Genomic DNA, 21,164 nt, shown 5'->3' with positions numbered 1-21,164 from the left:
TCTATGACACTGTTCAGGGGAGCACCTGGGCAATGAGTGCAGCCAGGCTATTTGCTTTTGGAAGCTTTGCAGCTCAATCATATCCTCAGCTACTGTTCACATGTGGGTGAACATAGCAGTGAGTCACTGGATAGTGATCAGCAATGCGAGCCCTGATCATTTTCTCCCCATTTTCCCTCCGTCATTGCCCGTGAGCCTAAGGCTCACCTGTCCTTTTCTCATACAGCCCCAATTGATGCCAGCTAAATTGACACAGGCAGATCTAAAATCTTTTTATTCCACTTGCTGCTCAGTGCCATAAGCTGGAATTCCCCGGTCTCTCTCACCTTGCTACCATTGCCAGTGAGATTGGAGAATTTGTCACTCAGCCAAATCTCCGTTCACGGCAGCGGGACCAGATAATTCCAGCCGCGGGTGAGCTCGGAGAATTCTGGTCTAATGAGCCAATCATCTATATTTGCAGTTCTTATTTCAAAAGGAAGTAAAGTAATTTTGAACCTTCAGACGAGTTAAGCTTCTGACTCAATTTGTTCATATTTGTTTTCAAAGTGTACTTTTCTACTTTGTAAATTAGAGGAAGAAGCTGGTGAAACAGTTTAAATGGGGAAGTTGATCTTTTGTTGCTGCTTCGATACAATATGTAAATGTTAAAATAGATTTCTGCTATACTGCTAACTGATTCACAATAAGAGCGAGGCTAAAGTTGCCTGTCTTTGTTTGATACTTGCTCTCGGTTAGTTTTGTGTTCTGTAATTTTGAGTAGAAGACACCCAGCTTGTAGCTCCCCAAGTGTACTCTACCTCTGATTGTGGGGGAGTAAAACAAGAATAAATTTTGTGAATGGGAGTGGTGAAGGAGAGGGTAGATTGGGGAGTTATGAAGTCACATTCTGTTTTGACACCAACCAACAGATTATTTTTTCATTTTGTTGCATTTTCATCTAAACTTGGCCTTTGGATTCCACACACTTTTGATGTAAAATTGCCAGTGGGATAGACTGCAAGACATTTTTCAGTGATTATCTGTCCAAACATCAATTCCCCAAGTTTAGGTGCTTTTTAGCCTTTCACTTGATCTACCTGCCCAGAATTTATTACAACACGCTTAGATTTTAAAATAAGGAATATAAGACACAACTGTGATGAGGATCGACTGAGATAGGGAGACATGTGAAACTTTTGAGGCTGAAAATGAGGGAGAATTTGATTAGTGACCTCTACATTTAGGAATTACTTTTGGAGCAATTTGTTTTCTGGGGCATCTTTTTCCCTGTACCAAAGGATATAATATATCCACAGGATAAATTAACCCCCACCCTACTTAAAGGAATGGGTATGACATTCCTTATATATGTCCCATTGTATGCAATCATAATGGAGGTTCTGTATCAGAAGGTGGAGGTAGGAGAATGTTAACCTTATTCCCTCCTGGCTTCTCCAAAAGATATACAGATAGTGTGAGTTTTTTGAGGGCTTTAATGAGAATTTGTATATTAGAAAACTGTAATTTAGCACAGGCACTGGGGGAGCTCTCAATCTATTGTACAATGACCTGCGGCCATGGTTATTTGCCCACAGTTCTCTGTCCATAATTACAAAAGTGACAACTGCATACAACCTTTATCACAAATGGTCATTTCAGGCAGGCCTGGAGAAACCTTGGGGGCGATTCTCCCAGCCCGCTGCGCTACTCTGGCAGTGTGGCAGGTTGGGAGACATCAGCAGGGCCGTGCAGCGGGTTTCCCACTGGGCGCCATGGCCTCCGCGCATCTGCGGCTGCTGGATTATTTCAATTACAATTTGCATTTCGTTAGCGGGCCCGCTTAGCCTCCTCCCCCCACCCCTCCACTTCTGCCGGAAGTCTTCCACTCCAGCGAGATTTACAACAGCTCCCACTAACGAGGAGCTGGTGGCCCAACCCCGCTGGAGTGAAGGGGAGCTATGGAGGACCCCCAGGAGGTTGAGGGTAAAGGAGAGGGGGCGGGGGGGGAAGGCGGGTCGAACGGCCAGTGATGCAGGGTTGCTGTGCTCTGCTGCCCAGCGATCGGGAGGCCGGCAGTGCAGGGCCACTGCACATGTGCCAATCTCGGTGCTGACAGATCGGCGCATACGCAGTAGCCCACACAGCACTATGCTGTCGGCCTCGCCAGCAGGAATAGGCTCACCCCCTCATTTTTAGTGAGATTCACACTAGGGTACTCAGCAGTGCACAGAGTTTGGGAGATTGATTTTGAAAATCCCGCTGAAAAATCCAGCTTTTACACGAATTCGGCACTTAGAATTTTTTGGGGAGAATCCTACCTCTTATATAGCAACAGTAGGGTCATGCATTTATTAGCTGACTGACAAACTTTACAGGAAGTAGCAGTGAGATGTAAACCTTTCAGTTTTATGGGATTGCTGGCATTCCTAAGACCTGGGATACAATTGGTGGCACACATGTTGTTCTACAAGCTTCTACAGACAACACCTGCAACTTCCACAACAGAAAGGACTTCCATTGCTGTATGGACAACATACAAAGAATGCAACAAGTTGTTATGCTGGGAGTTAGCAATGCATTTCTGCTTCGAAATAATCTTTTCCTGATCTTTTCAAAGAAGAAAAGCTGATCAACAGTTAACTTGTGAGTAACATACTCCCAATTCCTATGGATAATGAACCTGCTAAAAGTGACCAAAACAACACCAGAGGGTCACTACAAAGAGACACTTGCCTATGCAAGAATAGTTATTGAAAGAGCCTTTGGAGTTTGAAGGTTGTGCTTTTTCTGCTAATAGGTCAAAAGTAGCTCAGCAAAATGTTCTAGCTCACACTTGTAGCTCTGCATTCACAGAAAGGCCTAGATAGGATGTGGTAGCAGCCTGCATAGAAGAGGGCATCATGATAACCATCTCTCAGAGGACTACTCAGTTATATACTACCACTAATTCCTTACCTTCTCCTCCTCCATTCCGGTGCTCTGAAGGGGGAAGGCTGGAGGAGGCTGAACATGTACTGCTGCCTCCAATCATCACCATCCCACTGGGTCATGGATTTATAACCCCTATCTTTGGTCAGCTGGCTGCACTAATAGCTATCAGATCCTGAGGTTTCAGCAGCATGTCAAGGTCTGAAAGATAGCCTGATTCCAACTGTCATTAGGGCAACAGTTTGTGCATAAATGAAGGTGGCGGCCTCAACTGGTTCCTAGTCAAAACAAAAATCAAACACCTCCTCCGAGTATTTGGAATTTAATATTAAAACATAGCCAGAAGTTGCCAAGCCAGCAGGAAGGGCTCACCACAGTGGCAGGACCTCTGCTGGCTTTTAAAGTCAACTGTGGCAACATCTGTGCAGACGTGCTAGGCGTTTATGTACAGAGAACAATAACTGCGTTCGTGTGCATACTGTATGGAGCTATAGTCAGGGGAAAATGCAGGAATAGAAGAGGGTAATGGTAAAGGATTTACAAGTTAACTTCAGCAGCTGTGGTACTGGACTCGAATCATTGAGCCAAAAAGCTCACCATTTAAGGAAATAGGATTCCAAAGCGTGTTTCCATTGACATGGTGGTAAATTCCATAACTGAGACTCCCTTTTGCAATGCATGTAAGATGTGACAGGTTGTACTGGGTGTGTCACTTAACCTTTGCCACTAGATGCTAGAACTGCTTTTCAATAGGAATCAGTTGTTTTTTTTGTTTTAAAATGAAAATACGAAAACGAGGCATCACATTGTGATGCAGACAACACTTCAGAAAAGCCTAGGGTTTTGGTTCTTTGCTTCCTGTTTATGCTGAGCTGGCAATTGTCAGCTGGGATGATGTGGGGCGCTGCAATAAGCAACAACTTGAGTGAAATAACAACCGGGATTCCTACTCCTGATAGGCAGTCTATGACTGCTGATCAAGTTAACAAAAGCAAGTGCCAAATAGTGTACCGTAGATATTGTCTGTAGACAGCTTTGGTCACATGTGCCCCTACACACACAATTCACTAGCAATCACTGTCTAAGTGCACACATGAAGAATTGGTAGTTTGGTGAGTAAATGAAGGACTGTCCAGAGCCCTAGATCAAGATACCTTCAGAAGTGAAGGGATGCCGTGTAAATAAAAACCCCTTTAAAAAGCTGATGGTGCCGGATGTATTTATAGTAAGGTAATTTTTTTAGATATGCAAAGTTATTTTGGTTCTATTAGCTAGATGAAAACATTGACAGCTTTGAATTTGCAGGCAGAATTGGAATGATTGCTCCGTTACAGCCATACTAGTCAGAATGTGAAAGTGGAAAGGGAAATAAGAGTGTTATTATTTCTGCATTGTCAGCAGGCTGATTATCTGCTCCACAAGCTTTTCCACAAAAAGTGCTAGCTTTTGCTATTTCGACAAACAATTCTGTTTTAACTTTAAAGGTTCTATTTTTACTTTCACTTAATTTGGGGTTTCCAACTAAATTCTGATTAAATCAAATTCTAACCATTATTTTTAGAAACAAGCTTCCTGCAACATTTAAATGTCTATTAGTTTTCTTTGTTCAACTGATGTGAGTTTCCCAGTAAACAGAGGAGATTTCCTCCCTTTCTGTGATCTGCTGTATGGGCTCTTGGAATGATAATCAATTATTAAAACCACACATTTGATAAGTTTAAAGTTAATAAGCTATCCTCTGCCTCTATTGTATAATTAAACGTTAGATTTTTGAATAATCTTTTAATTGGAACAAAATACGTTATGGTATCTTAATTGAGCAACACATGTATCAGCTGTATGTCTTCAACACAAAACTTGTTTAGTTAATTTTATTTTAAAAAGTAACTGTCCAGTGACAAACTCAGTGTTATAGCTGGAGTAAAGACATAGGGCTCCAGAACTCGAGTGTGTAGTGCCTGTCTTTTTGGCATTATCATTCCAAAATGGGGTCTGCAGCACGCATGCAAAGTCTGTTGTAGGCACACCACATGACATCTTGGGTGAGGTGTTAGTACAGGCACAAGGAGTGTCCACTGAAACTATATATATTAGACAAATTGTGTTGTCAGTCAATGGGCAGCCTGGACTAACCACCACGGCCCAGGTAGGGCCCTTTTCTAACCCCACACAGCTCAACACATGTTCAGCAGCTGGGAGGATCAGTCACATACACAGAAACAGGTTAATTGCTGACTGATTTCAATCGTCTGTTGCAGAGATTGTGGAAATGTTTGGTGAGGTGTGGCAGGCACTGAAGGACCTGGTCCTGACATGGAGAAAGACAAGCTGCTCAAAGAGGAAGGAGTGGGAAGGGGGAGAAAGTTTCTCAGCAGGAGACAAAATCCACCAGGGTTTTCAGGGAACAGAGTTCTCCTGCCTCAACCTCAGCAAGGAACTTTGCCTCAGACATCTCTGTTTCACTAAGGAGGTCCTTACTGAATCTGCATCTGATGCAGGCAGAAATGCAGCCTTGGGGATGGGGGGGCAAGGATGTCATTGCCAGTGGCTGTGAAGGTGACAGAAGTGTTATGAGCCTGTCGCATTCCAGGCTGGAGTTGGCGATATTAATATCTCCCGGTTTGTCGTCCACAATTGTTGCTGACCATTTTGCTTTGCTATTCCATAGAACCATAGCATTCCTACAGTGCAGAAAGAGGCCATCCAGCCCATCAAGTCTGCACCGACTCCCAAAAGAGCATCCCACCCAGACCCTTCCCTCTGCTCTATCTCCTTAACCCCACTCATCTACCATGGCCAATCCATCTAACCAGCACATCTTAGGACTGTGGGAGGAAACCAGAACACCCGAAGGAAACCCACGCAGGGAAAACATGCAAACTCCACACAGTCACCCAAGGCCAGAATTGAACCGAGGATCCTAATGCTGTAAGGCAGCAATGCTAACCACTGTGCTACCGTGCTGTAATCTGCCAGCTAGAGTGGTATCTTGCCGGCATTCAAATACATGAAGGTGTAAAGATGCAGCACTTATCTGTTAGTTACATCCTAAACACTCCAGAAAGAGTTAAGACATGGTTCATTCTCATGACATGATAAAAATTAATTACAAGCAAACAACTTCTCAGGCCCTGAAAATTTAATTTTATGAATATGGAGTATTATTCCTTCAGAATTTCATCTTTGCAGAAGATTTTTTTAAATTAAAAGTAAAATATTTTTTCTTTCCATCTCCTTCATCCTTCTATCTTAATCCCATCGTTATTTCACTTAATATTGTTTTCACTGCATAATCTTACATTGAATTAAATATTCTAACTTATACTTCGTGGTCTAGAGCTGGTGGGCATGGTCAGCAACAATTGTGGACGACAAACTTGTTTTTTGGATTAAATGGTGTACATTGCATCTTCCAATACCAGGAGACTTCCAAAGTGTTTAGGTGAGCAGACAATCCTGATGGAAAAATCCAACTGTCAAGTTTAGTGAAAGCACTGTTAGGAGAAGTTGTTGAGAGCTGCCTCACCAATATGCTGCCTGCATTTGAAGCAAGATGTACCTGTTTTGAACAACATTTAATCCCTGTTCATGTCATGTGGCCCAATCATGGTTTTGAATTTCAAAGCACAAATTCACTTCAACATAAATCACCAAGCAAAATTTCTTCAGAAAGATTATTTTCACCTTCATTTTCAATAATTTCTCGAGTTATTCTTTATAGAGTCTGTTAGTAAGAGTCACTTAAATATGGCATTGCTTTCCTCCTTTGTTTTTGTGCAATACTTTGTCATATAATTGACATCAAAGTTTTACACCTTAAACTAATTTATAGATCTATCCCCTTTCATTGCATCGCCTTTACTCTGCAGGAGCTCACTCCACCCCCAATATTACTGCTCCAAAAATACAGCAAGCTGCATTTCAAGCATTGGAGGAACCAGCAGGCGCTAAGGAATGTTAGCTGGGTACAAGCTATGACAGCCACAGTACTGTACATGCACATACCCCACATACAAGAACTGTTATTACCAGGTTGCCAGCAGAAGTTCCAAGGATACCAAAGACCCAATTGAGGGAAGCTCCCTAAGCAAGGGGGCTGATTTGGTCACACTAGGTTCATGAATATGCAACCCTCTAACATGCATTGGAACAGAATCCTCTCCTGAGTCACAATTCTGAGTACAGTTCTGTTTACTAGAATTGTGGTGGTACTGTAAAAATGTGGGAAAGAAATGGTTATGAAAACAATAGGATACTGATAAGTGAACAAATGGTTGATCGAAATGTTGTCCCTCTCAGCTGATACATTTTCTGACCTAAGCTTTGCAGTTCACCATGATCAATGACACATCTTGACTGAATGTTTTAAGAGAGGGAAGCTATTTTGCTGCAAGAACAAGATTGATAGAATAAGGAACTCGATCAGTCATAGTTAGGTTGTCCACGATTAACGTCACTGTTGTGCATGCCACGAGTTTGTACCATTTCCTGATTGTGTTGTGTCATTAGGAGAGAGGACGAATAGGGAAGTTGAGCTCAGTAGCCTCTGACACTTGTGTAGCCAAAGGATTATAACTTGGAAATTGGACTAGATATCCTACGAATACTCAATGAAATCTACAAAAAGCTATTGTTAACTATCTAAAGGTAATTGGTTTCAAAAGAAAATATGTTTATTTCTTTGTTTTTGTTTGAATTGACAGCTTATGTTAGACTATTGTCAAACTTGGGTTTTGTCTCATTTACAGAGAAGGCTTGGATGTTATCTGGCTATAATATTAGAACAATGATAGTGCTTGGCTTTTTAAAGTCCATGCTAATCCACTGTCACTATTGTTGCCAAGACATCTGATCACTTTCTGTTGTTACAATTTAAAATGAAAGCTGTTTCTTGACTGCCTCGCAGAGACGCTAGTACACTTATTTCACTTTGGTTGGAAACAAGGATGGAGATAGTGTTTTTAAAAATTTATGGATGTACATATCTGTGAAACCATGCTGTACTTTGCCAAGCATAATCATGGACTAATCCTATGGAAGTCGATGGTCACCAACACCCTCTTAAGGCATAGGACCTGAAGGAGGAGGAGGTGATATCTGTACCTAGAATTTGGGTGGATGAGTGAGTTAGGCACATGTAGCTGTTCACTTAAGGGTCCCATCCTCCACTGCAATGGTTCAACCTGAGACTGCTGCCAAGTGGCCAGCTTGTCAGGTTTCTGTGCACAGACTGGTGGGGAGCAGGAGTTGGTCTCTCTTAATTGGCTCCTGGTCCCCTAGGAAAGTCCCTTCCGCAAGGTGTTACTACCTTGGATCTCTCAAATTTCAGCCCCCACACCCAACTCCCGAATAATTATAAAGTTTCCATCCGTCGCTGAATGCCTTCTCAAGCCCCAAGTGTAGTACTGGCTGACAAAAGCATCCCTGTTCCTGAGGAGTGGAAATCCCGCTTCCAGCCTACAGTTGGCAATTAAATGGCTGTGGGATAACTGTCATTCCCTGGATGGACTCCACCCGTCATTTTAGCGGGGCAGCCAATGGGGAGGTGACAGGGACCACATGCCTTGTATAATTCAGACTCTTATTACTGAGCGTTATTCCAGGACCCTGTGTCTTTTGAACAGTTATTGGACAAGAAAGGTATGATGTCATTCATGGTTGAATAGTCTCCCAATTCTGACTAGCTTCATTTACATTTGAAAAATGCCCAGCTATATGAGGTTCTGGCTTCAGTGTACCATACCCTCACAGAAGTTAGTTTCTTAATCTACAGGAAAGAGTATGTAAGAAAATGGGAGTGGAATAAACAAAAAGAGTTTCTATTTAATCCCTACCAAATTATTTTATCGCTACAAGTTCCAAAACAATAAGAGATGGTTAATAAAAAAATATACTGTTCCTCAATATTAGCCTTCTTGTGGAATATTAATTTACAACTCTATAGAAAATAGTGTAAATTATTGCTAAGCATATAAAATTAAATCTTGTTCTGAGCAAAACATTCCTTTCTATATCTGTTGGATGTTTTTGATAGGTCTTGTGTCGCCCGTTAAGGAACCATGCTAGGAAAGAGGACAGGTCAGGAGATCAGTGCTGGCATGTCGAACTCCACACTCATAAGCGCAACTCCCAGCTGGGAGAACCGGATTGGTGAATTAGAATGGTGATTTAACCCTATACCTTAGAAATCCAAACTATGGAGGCTTCCACTTAAACGTCAAACACCAGGCCAGAGGGTGGCCGAAATCCAACTCTGTTCCTTAGCAGTGGAGGCATGTAGGTTTAACTTTCTACCACTACCCGCTTACACTGATGACTATTCATCAGGTTATTCAAGAAGGTCCGCCTCCTCAACCTTGCCCCTCGCCTGAGATGTGGTGATCCTCAGGTTAAATCACCACCAGTCAGCTCTCCCCCTCAAAGGGGAGAGCAACCTGTGGTCATCTGAGACTATGGCGACCTTATCTTAACCTTTACACTGATGATTATTGATAGAGATCTGAGGATAGATTGCCTATTTGATAGAAAACAGTGATTGTACTGGCTCTTAAGGAAGTTGAAGGACTCATAAAAAAGGAAAAGGAATGTTAAATGCGGGCTCAAGTTTTGGAAGAATACACATTTCCTTATGCTGTCCGTTTAGTTCAAATCTTGAGATGAGTAAATGAGAGATGGCAGAAGTGTATGGCTTGTTATTTCTGAATGAATTGTTAAATGTACGGGAGCAATACATTCTGCAAGAAACATACTGAAAGAAAGTGCCTTGTTACTCATGTGTTTTAACATGTGTTACGACCAGGTGAAGAGGAGTGGGATAGCGTTCCTCTTTTCCCAATCCTTGTTTGACTGAAGTAGAGTTTTTTTTAAACAAAGGATGTCCTTGCCAATTCAGTGAGGGTATAACATGCTGTGATTGTAAAAGACACACACAAAGGAGAATACTTTCACCCAGTCAAAATAAAAATGATAGAGAAATGCTCCATTTTTCATGCACGCACACATACACACACACACAAACAGATTACATAGTGGGTGAATAGAATAAGCAATTTAAAGTCCAACAAAACACCAGGATAGAGATAAGATCATGAAGGAATGCACATGACAGCGAAATGGCAGAAATTTTAAATAATTACTTTAGCTCAGTATAGACCAGAGAGATTAACATGGCGAGCGTGGTGCTAGAAGAAGAGATAGAAAAAGATATAAAAATAGAATGCTGGAAAATTATTGATAAACTAATCAAAATCAGAGCGGATAGAACCTTCATCTGGATGGATTGCATCTATGCATATCCAAAGAAGTTAGGGCGAGATCGTGGAGGCTATAACAATCGTGTCAGGGAATGATAGCTAATTCAATTCATTTATTAAAACAGGAGATAGGACAAGGTCAGGGAGATTGGACAAAATATCTCGATCTGATAGTAGGAATGTTAGTGGAATCCTTAATCAAAGATGTACTAGTAGCCAGTATGAATTTTTAAAAATGAAGTTCATATTTGACCAACCTTACTGAATTATTTGAAGAAGCAATAGCAAAGTGAACAAGGTTAAGAAAATATTAGCATTTTGAAAAGGCCTTCAAAACATAGCAGAATCATGGCTAAGCACAAAGGGGAGTCTGGATAAGGAACAGAATGGTTACTAGCTGGTTTTAGAACATAAAAGTGAATGTAGACGGTTAAAGGTAGCTACTCAAATTGATAAATGGTGGGAAATTGTGTTCCACATGAGTTGTGCTGGACCACTGGTTTTCAACATTTAAGTCACTGGTTTGAACTCATTGTACACTTTCAAAATTTGCAAATAACACAAAGCTAGGAGTTTTGTTAATATCAAGGAGGACTATTTTAAAATACAGGAAGACTTGCAGAGTAGGCATGTTTTATGATCTATGACATACTTTTGAAGTGTAGCCACTGTTTTTAATGTAGGAAAGATGGTAGCCAGTTTGCACCCAGCAAGCTCACACAAAGAGCAAATAAATGAGTAGATTAGGTGTTGGTTGAGGATTAACTGTTATCCCAGATATCAGGAGAACCTCCCTGCTCTTCATTGATTAGTGTCATGAGATCTTCTATGTTCTTCTAAGAGGACAGGTGGGGCCTCAGTTTTCATATCTCATTGAAAAAATGCTACCCACAACAGTGCAGCATTCCTGCAATACAATGCTGAAGTGTGAAGTGATTTATTTTGGTAGCAAGGACGAGGGGATGCAAAATAAAATAAAGGATACAATTCTAAAGGGGAAGCAGGAGCGGAGGAATCTGGGGATAGACAAAGGCTAAACAACTTGAGAGTGCAATTAATAAATCATATGGCATCCTGGGCTTTATAAATAGGGGTATAAAGCAAAAAAGCAAGGAAGTTATGACAAATCTGTATAGCATACTGGTTCAACCTCAGGTGGGGTATTGCAAAATAAGCAAACATGCTTTTAGGATCTCCTTTGAAAAACAATTACTCATCTTGCAACTTCTTAAAAGTGTTATTCAAACACAGACATTCATAGTTTGATGAGAAAAAGGCTTTAAGCCTCTTAGCACATCATGGGGTATAGAAGGGGCATACAGGTAATGGAAGAGGCATGGGATGGTGGAGGGACATCAGGAATATAAGAGGGCAGTGGCAAGACCTACTAAATTACCTGCCTAAAGGTCCCTGACTCCTAAGGCACACAAACTGACTTAGCTGGCAGTGTTCCCACGGCATTAAGGGATCCACCCACCTCAACGAAAATATGATAGGAAGGGGAATTTGAATTTCCAGCAGGGATTTAAATTGCAAACCTGATGTCACCTTTAGTGAGCATTAGTCGGGACAAACCACAATTCCTGGCCCAATGAAAATGGTGAGTGGCAGGAATCGTAGGAAAAATTTAAAAATGTGGACCTGCATGTGTCCAATTTTGTTCTCCCGACATGAACTTGCTTTGCAATGGGAGAGAACAATTCAGTCCTGAGTGTCCTGCCCATTTTTACTGAATGAATGTATCTCAGAATTTTCTAGGCTATTTTAAGCAAAAGAAATTGTCACCAGCTTGAACAGAATTGTGTTTTTTGGAAATACATTTGTTTTAAACTGTGTTTAAAAAAAACTCATCTTAAGAAAAAGAGCCAGCTCTCATTAGGACTCCCTGAAGCTTCACAAATGTGTTATATGTGAGTTGTAAAAGAATTTGGAAATCATGTGATACCTGCCATAAGTAGGTCAGGATGGAATTACTGACAAGAGTGCTGGAAATTATTTTCCCTTGGGCTATAATTCCTCTCAGCTCTTATTAAAGTATTTTATTTTGCTCCTAATGGTATACTAGGACTGTACTCACAGAAAGATTTTAATCCCTTTAGAAAGCTCAACTCAGCATTTCAGGATTAAAGTTATAAAACAAATTAAACATATATTTTTCGAGTTTATCGTTATATTTTTCAATCATTTAATTTAAGTACTCTGAATTAATGACACAGATTTCCTCCCTCTGTTCCTCCACTTACTACATCAAATCCTGCATGAGAATACAGGAGGTCAAATATTCAACTGTTTCCAGGCTTCCATCAATGCTGATCTATAAATAGCCTCTGCGAGATGTACAAGAGGGGCACTGGCTCTCTCTCTGAGGAAACATATCTGACATCAACACAGGCAGCAAACAGTTGCAGGCTACTCACCCATGGTGTAGTGCGTTGAGCTGACTAGAGCAGCCGGGTGCAGTTAAGCATATCTGTTCTTGTCTGACATACACAGTTTCTAGCTCTGATCACTGAAGAGTAATCATCTGCAGACCCCAGTCCACACAAATCTATGCTCCCTATCTAGCACAAGTATACACAATTCAATTGCTGACTATATTATGCCTATCCAAACTGGGATCAAGTAACCTTGTGAAAAACACATTGCAAACCTGTAAAGAACAATGCTGTCCCATAAAATATTTACTCATCCAGCCGTCAGGGAGCTGTGGGGAGGAAATAGACCCAGTGTGCAAATATGTACATAGTTACCAGTTGAAGAATGTTTGGAATATATTTCGAATGCAAGTCCTAGTTTGATTTTTTTTTAAATACTTCACGGGACGTGGAGTAGCTGGCTAGGCCAGCATTTTAATTGTCTGTCTCTAATTGCCTTTGAGAAGATGAAGATGAGCTGCCTTCTTGAGCCGCTGCTGTCCATGTGGTGTAGATAAACCCACAGGGCTGTTATTAGGGAGGGAGTTCCAGGATTTTGACGCAGCGACAGTGAAGTAATGGCAATCTAGTTCCAAGCTAGATTGGTGTGTTGAGGGGAACTTGGAGGTGGTGGTGTTTCCATGTATCTGCTGCCTTTCTTGATAGTAGAGGTCATGGGATTGAAAGTACTGACAAAGGAGCCTTGGTGAGTTACTGAAATGCGTCTTGTAGATGGCACACGTTACTGCCACTGTGCAATACTGGGTGGATTAAGTGAATGTTGGAGGTGGTGGATGGGATGCCAATCAATCTGACTGTTTTGTCCTGGATGGCGTCGAGCTTCTTGAGTGTTGATGGAGCTACATTCATCCAGGCAAGTGGAAAGTATTCCTTCACACTCCTGACTTCTGTCTTGTAGATGGTAGACAGGTTTTGGGGAATCTGGAGGTGAGTTATTCATTGCAGAATTCCCAGACTCTGATCTACTCTTGTAGCTGCTGTATTTATATGACTAGTCCATTTCAGCTTCTTGTCAAAGGCAATGCTAGGTATGACTCCCATTTGTGGAGAGTGTCCCCCCCCCCCCATCTCTATTCTCATTGATTCCAGTTTTGCTTGGGATCCTTGATGCAACACTTGGTCAAATGCGGCCTTGATGCCAAGGACACTCATCTCTGGACTTCAGTTCTTTTGTTCATGTTTGAACCAAGGCTATGATGAAGTCTGGAGCTAAGTGGTGCTGGTAGAGCCCAAACTGAGCATCAGTGTGCAGATTGTTTCTGAGTGACTGCTGTTTGATAGCATCATTGGCAACGTCTTCCACCACTTCACTGATGATCAAGAGTAGACTGATGGGGCAGTATTTGACCGGAATGGATTTGTCCTTTTTATGGATAGGACATACCTGAGCAATTTTCCTCAATACTGGATAGATGCTAGTGTTGCAGCTGTACTAGATCAGCTTGGCTAAGGGACTTGGTGCAGTATATTGTGATGAAACAACATGTGCGAGCAGATACAATAGGCATATTCACTCAATTCTTAGTTTTTTTCAAAAAGTTGCTGTAACTAGGGATTTTTAAGTAGATTGCAGTTTTTAAGTAGTGTGCAGGCATGTACTAAGACTCTAAGCTCATTATACTTTTCTGTCTTCATATTGGCTAAAATTGTTACTGATGAGTTAATCCAACTGGCATTCATATTAAATCTAATTGAATGCTTGAACCTTTTACTGCACAAGGGGTAGCTAAAGTAAGGGTAAAGTGGGGCCTGTTGTGTTGTACCTGGACTATCATTGATTGCCTTGGGTAGAAGCTCAAACTCACACTTGTAGTTTTTACAGACACAATGGATTGTTTTTGTTTTCCACTCGCTAGTCACTTTTAAAGAGTAAAAAACGACAAATCATGGAAGTCTAAAAGAATTTCCATAATGGAAATGTGTAACAAATCCATCAAAATTTGTAAATATATAGTTAAAATGCAATTATATTTTCCCCAGTATAGAATGACCATATTGTGATATTCAGTATTCCTTTAGTCTTAAAACATTATATAAGACAAAAATTATGATATGGATCAACCAGAAAGCATCATGTACTTTCCTATACTTATCACAGTCATATATTGCCTTAATTATAAATGTTTCCTTTGTGAAATAGGTACATATGACCCGGCACATTTCAGAATGTTGCTTGAAGTGAAACAAAAAGCATGTTTAATGAAAGGAAGCTTATTGATTCCCTGTCGAACTCAAAAGTAAAATGGATAAAGGATTTGCAGGGCCTATGTAATTGGAATATACGTTGTAGGATGGGTCTTCAATATTAAGTTATTTAAATAAATGATGAAGCGTAAAAATAATAGGGTAGAAAGATGAAAAATGTTGCTCAAAAAGGATTCTGTATTACTAATTCCCTTCCATATATTGGAATATTGCGTCTTTCTGCTAACAGCCTCAAATTAGTTAAGGGTATTGATACATTTGGAAAATACCCTGCTCAAAATTTCGTCAGTATGCTATTCAAAGAAGGTTAATTCTAAATTAATCTAAAAGGAAATTAATTTGAATTGAGAGCATTGAGAATATACTCATAGAATGGCCGCAATTCCCTTTGAATGAATTCTAAGTGCTGCAATCAGCAGGAAAATCGGTGTGTTTCCCGCTGGCACTGGCAGCGCTACCGAGATGGGATTCGACCACTTTAAAACTCAAAAAAATGCCCCCATGTGAATCACGTCAGGCCAAACGTGCCAGGCGTGAGTCTCCCAAACCTGCGATCAGCTGTACAGCTGACATTAAATGATTCGATCAATCAGACGCAGCATGGATTCATGAGGGGAAAGTCGTGCTTGACGAACATGTTGGATTTTTATGAAGATGTGACGAGGGCGGTTGATGGAGGAGAACCGGTGGATGCGGTGTTTTTGGATTTCCAAAAGGCGTTTGATAAGGTGCCCCATAAAAGGCTGCTGAAGAAGATTAGGGCACACGGAGTTGGGGGTAGTGTGTTAAAGTGGATTGGGGACTGGCTATCCGACAGGAAGCAAAGAGTCGGAATAAATGGGTGTTTTTCCGGTTGGAGGAAGGTAACTAGTGGCGTGCCGCAGGGATCGGTACTCGGGCCGCAACTGTTTACCATTTATATAGATGATCTGGAGGAGGGGACGGAGTGTAGGGTAACGAAGTTTGCAGACGACACAAAGATAAGTGGAAAAGTGAATCGTGTGGAGGACGGAGAAGATCTGCAGAGAGATTTGGACAGGCTGAGTGAGTGGGCGAGGATATGGCAAATGGAGTATAACGTTGAGAAATGCGAGGTTATACACTTTGGAGGAAATAATAACAAATGGGATTACTATCTCAATGGAAACAAATTAAAACATGCTACCGTGCAAAGGGACCTGGGGGTCCTTGTGCATGAGACGCAAAAGCCCAGTCTGCAGGTACAACAGGTGATCAAGAAGGCAAATGGGATGTTGGCCTATATTGCGAGGGGGATAGAATATAAAAGCAGGGATGTCTTGATGCACCTGTACAGGGCATTGGTGAGGCCGCAGCTGGAATACTGTGTGCAGTATTGGTCCCCTTATATGAGGAAGGATATATTGGCATTGGAGGGAGTGCAGAGAAGGTTCACCAGGTTGATACCGGAGATGAGGGGTTTGGATTATGAGGAGAGGCTGAGGAGATTGGGTTTGTACTCGTTGGAGTTTAGAAGGATGAGGGGGGATCTTATGGAGACTTATAAGATAATGCGGGGGCTGGATAGGGTGGAGGCGGAGAGATTCTTTCCACTTAGTAAGGAAGTTAAAACTAGAGGACACAGCCTCAAAATAAAGGGGGGTCGGTTTAGGACAGAGTTGAGGAGGAACTTCTTCTCCCAGAGGGTGGTGAATCTCTGGAATTCTCTGCCCACTGAGGTGGTGGAGGCTACCTCGCTGAATATGTTTAAAGCGCGGATGGATGGATTCCTGATCAGTAAGGGAATTAAGGGTTATGGGGATCAGGCGGGTAAGTGGTACTGATCCACGTCAGATCAGCCATGATCTTATTGAATGGCGGGGCAGGCTCGAGGGGCTAGATGGCCTACTCCTGCTCCTATTTCTTATGTTATGTTCTTATGTTCATTCAAGAACACTTCCTGCTTTTCCTTCTTTCAGAAGAAAGAATAACCCAATCTCACATTAATGCAGGAAGCATTTCATGTTAGTTATTTTATGAGACCAATCTTTTGGATTTACCCCTGACAGACTTTACTGCAGCAAGAACCCAGAAAAGAATGTTGAAGCCTGTAACTGAACTGCTCCCCAAAAATTTAGTTTATTATAAGACTAGTTAGATACTCCACAAAGTGTCTATTTAAAACGTGATATAACTGAATCAAACCTGCAGTTTTCCCCATGACAACTGCATTTCAATGGTTCTGTCTTTCACACCTACCTGTGATAATAGAATGACGTGTCATTCTGAAATTGTACCTGGTGATCAGGGTGGCACAGTACACTATGATTTTGAGCTTGTACACAATAAAGCAGAGGTATATAGATTAGCACATATAATGCCTCGCGTTTCCAATCTCATCTAATCATTGGAAGGAAAACACTCCCTCACACAGGGAGGGAGAGTTACCCCATACCAGCCCTTGCATACCTCCTCTCAATCAACTGACTACCATCTCACACGTAAATGCTGAAAATGATGAGTGAACTGTTATAAAAAGACTTGAATTCTTCCATAGCACTTTATCATGTCCTCATGATGTCCCAGAGTGCCAATGAATTACATTGGAATATTATAAACGGTTCTTAAGAAGGCAGACATTGGTGAGGAGAAAACAAAATCATGTAGAAAGAGTCTGGTGTTTTAATTAACAGTTTTTACATGTAGGATGTGGCATGTTTATTAAAACTCTAAGATCAATTTCAAATCCAAGGTAGCCACAACAAAAATCAGACTTCTAAAACTTGTAAGAAACAATTAAACAAAAAAAGAGCCGATGTTCGATTAGACAAGATTCTGCATCCTCATCTCATATATCAATGGCAGAATTATTTGGATGTTTTATTTAACTAACATGAATGTTTCTTCTGAGGGCCTCATTGAATGAAATGAGGAGATTGACTATCGATTTATAGGTAATACTAGAGGAGGTGGCCATTCACCCAATCAGATGTCTGCCGGTTGAAAGAGATTCATTTTTCAGCCCTTGGCATAGATCATGCTACCTCTAAATGATAGCCACGTGTGTTTTAGAAGTTTTCTGCCTCTAACCCCACCCCCACTCTATTTAAAGTAATTTCCTCGCAACTCCCCATTAATCCTTCAGTTTTAATCTTTGTCCCCTGGTGACTGCTTTTAGAAATAGGCCCTTCCATATCCATTCTGTCAAGACGCCTTCATTATTTTATGTATTTCAATTAAATCTTCCCCCAGCCTACTCATTCTCAAAGATAAAACCCCCAGCTCTCCAATCTTGAAGTTTGGCAGAGTTTAAGAAAAAGTAAGAGAAGAAAGCAGTAATATGAAGCTTATGGCTTCAACGAGAAGCTTTGCAGTCAAGAAAAAAAGCTAATGGTAACAAAAGGTGTTTGAGAGCATATGTGCTTTCTAGAAAGGTTCAGCGACATGAAAAAAAAGCTGCAAAGATAAACAATGGGGCCAGACAGAACAGGTTTGGTGAAAAGAGGAAGCACTTCAGGCTTAATGCAGCGTGAATTGATAGTATCAATAATTAACTCCTTGGTCTGCCCTGGATCTGTCAATCAAAAAAGCTTTTAGCAGCTAATGGACCATCAGTTTCCAGTGTAAACCAAACCCTTAACCCCTCTTTGATCTGCTCTGGAGCTGTCAATCAAATCAGTTCTAAAAGGTTTCAGAGCAGCTGGGGCGAGAGAGAAAACAAGGGGATCTCCCTTGTCAAACTGACAGCTCCTGTCACTCAAAGCACATAAATAGGTCTAGTAACACTTGGGGCTTCTGGAATCAACCATGGGAATCCCTACTGGAGAATGGAATGCTGCTATGATTTTGAAGGCTGCCAGCTGTTCAGGAAGCATGGATTTTGATGAGACCAGGTCACTTCACAGGTTTTACAGAACACAGTAATAAAGAATTTTACCAGAAAGCTGGCTAAAATCACCACCCTAAGAGTGATTTTCACATGCTCCAGGGCAACATGGAGAAGTCCAGCCACGAGTGAGACCCCCCTTGCCCCAATCCTGAGCACACCCCAAACCCTAGGTCCCTTGAAAAAAATCTACTTTGAAAAATATAGACCTGACTTTCTCGTCTGCTGGACGCATGCACTCGGCACAAAACATATTTCCGCTCACGGTTGGCCCTGGAATGCGATTTCACATTGGTTAGCTAATTAACGGGCAGCTAGTGTGAAACGCTCGCTGGGAAAGGCTTAGCAGTGGGGGAAAGCAGGAAGAGGATGGGTGCTGAGAAAATGGAGATGGTACTAGCTGCCATTTCTAATGTACTTCCTCAGGAGGACAGCCGCTATACAGCTGTCTCGGAGTTGCTGACCTGTTTAAAAAAAAAATTGCAAAAGGCAGGGAAAGAGTGTCGAGGCAGCACATTCAAACACAAACCTCAGTCACCAGATTCCTATTTTAAATTTTATTTCAGCCCAGTTTGTCCCACCTGAGGTTGCAGCTAAAATATAAAGGCCTCCTGGCCACTCAGGCCACATGCAAATTGTAAAAGCAGATGGGACATGTAAAATTGCATCCAGTTGGCCCCTTAATGGGCTAAATTGCCTACTTGATTGTCAGCTGCCACGCCGCCGATTCTTACGCATGCTTGCCTGAGCAATGTAAAATTCTGGTCATAATTTATCTTTTCTTTAATAGAATTAGCTCTTATATAGCACATAGCTTTACAGCAACTAACAAATGTACAGTGATGCAAAAGAATAGACAGAACATTTTGGAAATGATTGGGATTTCTGCCTGGCTTGTAGAATCAGCAGTTAAAATGCCAAAAACCAGAAGAATAATGAAAAACTCTGCTTGACTTGCTCTCCATAAGATCAATGGCTCAGTACTGTATTGAGCAGTGTAGGAATGTATCCATTATGCAGTCCAGCATCAACAATATGGAAAGCCACTGCTTAAAAATCCAGACCTGCCACAAGTTTGCTGCTGTGATGTATGTTGAAGTGACCTGATTAATTTATCTATAATAATGCTGCAATTTTTCTGAAGTGTTCTGATTATGGTCAGGGCCACGTTTGACTCTGGGCTACAATGAGTTAAGTTGAGGAAGGAAAGGTGAAGCATTTCTTTCTTTTTCACAACGCTTCCTCTTTAATGTTGTTTCTGCATGATGGATTTTATTTCCGTGAACCTCAACATAAATCCTAATTTGGAAATATAATGTACGCGCATTCAGCTACAATGTGTTGTGTTTCCTTCAACTTCAATTAACTTTGTGGCATATCTGCAGCTAGAGAGTGGTTATTCCTGTAAAGGTACTAACTTTCTGTTAAGTACCTGATTTTTCTTCAGCCTACGTGAGTACAGTCACTCTGATTTTTTACTTTTCTGTAGATAACTGTTGTGATTGCAAGCCTCAAAATCTCTAACACTATAAGTCTAAGGGCTGAGTCCGAGAATTCATAACAGATGACTCACAGGGTGTTAATGGTGGGAGTCTCAATGATTCTAATGGGATTGAATGTCAAAGGGAAATGATTAGGTTCCGCCTTATTTGAAGCGATCATTGCTTGACACTTATACGACATGAATGTTACTTGCCACTTATCAGCCCCAAGCATGGATGTTACTCTATGTAAAGACTGCCTCATGATCTAAGGAATTGTGAATAGAAATAGATACTTATGCAATCATCAACACATGACCTCTCTTCTGACTTTATAATGGGGAAAAGGTCATTGATAAAGCAGGTGAACATAGTTGGGCCTAGGTCATGACCTGAGGAGTTCCTGCAGTGTCAGTTATGATTCTAGCTACTGGAAAGTTTACCCTCATTGACTACTATATAACAATAATACCTTTTATTTTGTGAAAGGACAATCATGTTTGACCAATTTATTGAAGTTCTTTGAAGAAGTAACATGTAACGTGGATAAAGGGCATCCAGTGGATGTACTATACTTAGATTTCCAGAAGACGTTTGATAAGGTGCCACATCAAAGGTCATTGTGGAAAATAAAAGCTCATGATGTAGGGAGGAACATATTGACATGGGTAGAAGATTAGCTAGCTAACAGGAAATGTAAGTAAGGCATAAACGGGACATTTCCTGGTTGGCAAGATGTAACAAGTGGTGTGCCACAGGGATCAATGATGGGACCTCAACCTTTTACAATTTATCTAAATGATTTGGATTAAGGGACCAAAGGTATGATTGCCAAATTTGCTGATGACATAAAGGTAGATAGTGTGTTGATATTTTCCCTTTAAGAAATGTATTTTTATGATGTTTCTTGCAAGGGGTTTTTTGAAAGTCAGCTCTGTTTTATGTGGTGCCAATTTGTCTGGGCAGTCGGCAACTCAAATGTTCGGAATGCATTTTAGCTAGGGATGTGTTTGTTTAAACAGAGATAATGCATTTT

The 21,164-nt window shown here is 41.2% G+C and overlaps 1 protein-coding gene across 5 annotated transcripts in view; it reads left to right on the top strand.

Moving 5' to 3' along the window:
- The window catches only part of LOC144498658 (FYVE, RhoGEF and PH domain-containing protein 4-like), a 270,760-nt gene that overhangs the window by 154,992 nt on the left and 94,604 nt on the right, over positions 1-21,164 (top strand). The window contains exon 1 of one of the 5 annotated variants that reach the window (XM_078220110.1): positions 7,443-7,557. The exons of the other annotated variants lie outside the window; for them this stretch is intronic. The gene's annotated coding sequence lies outside the window, so the exon portion shown is untranslated. Of the gene's footprint in view, positions 1-7,442; positions 7,558-21,164 lie in introns of those variants that run through there. 5 annotated transcript variants of the gene reach the window in all.

Source organism: Mustelus asterias, chromosome 9 (assembly GCF_964213995.1).
Source record: "Mustelus asterias chromosome 9, sMusAst1.hap1.1, whole genome shotgun sequence".
NCBI lineage: Eukaryota > Metazoa > Chordata > Chondrichthyes > Carcharhiniformes > Triakidae > Mustelus > Mustelus asterias.
Note: the sequence above shows the minus strand (reverse complement) of the source record. Positions and strands in the feature narration are given on the sequence as shown.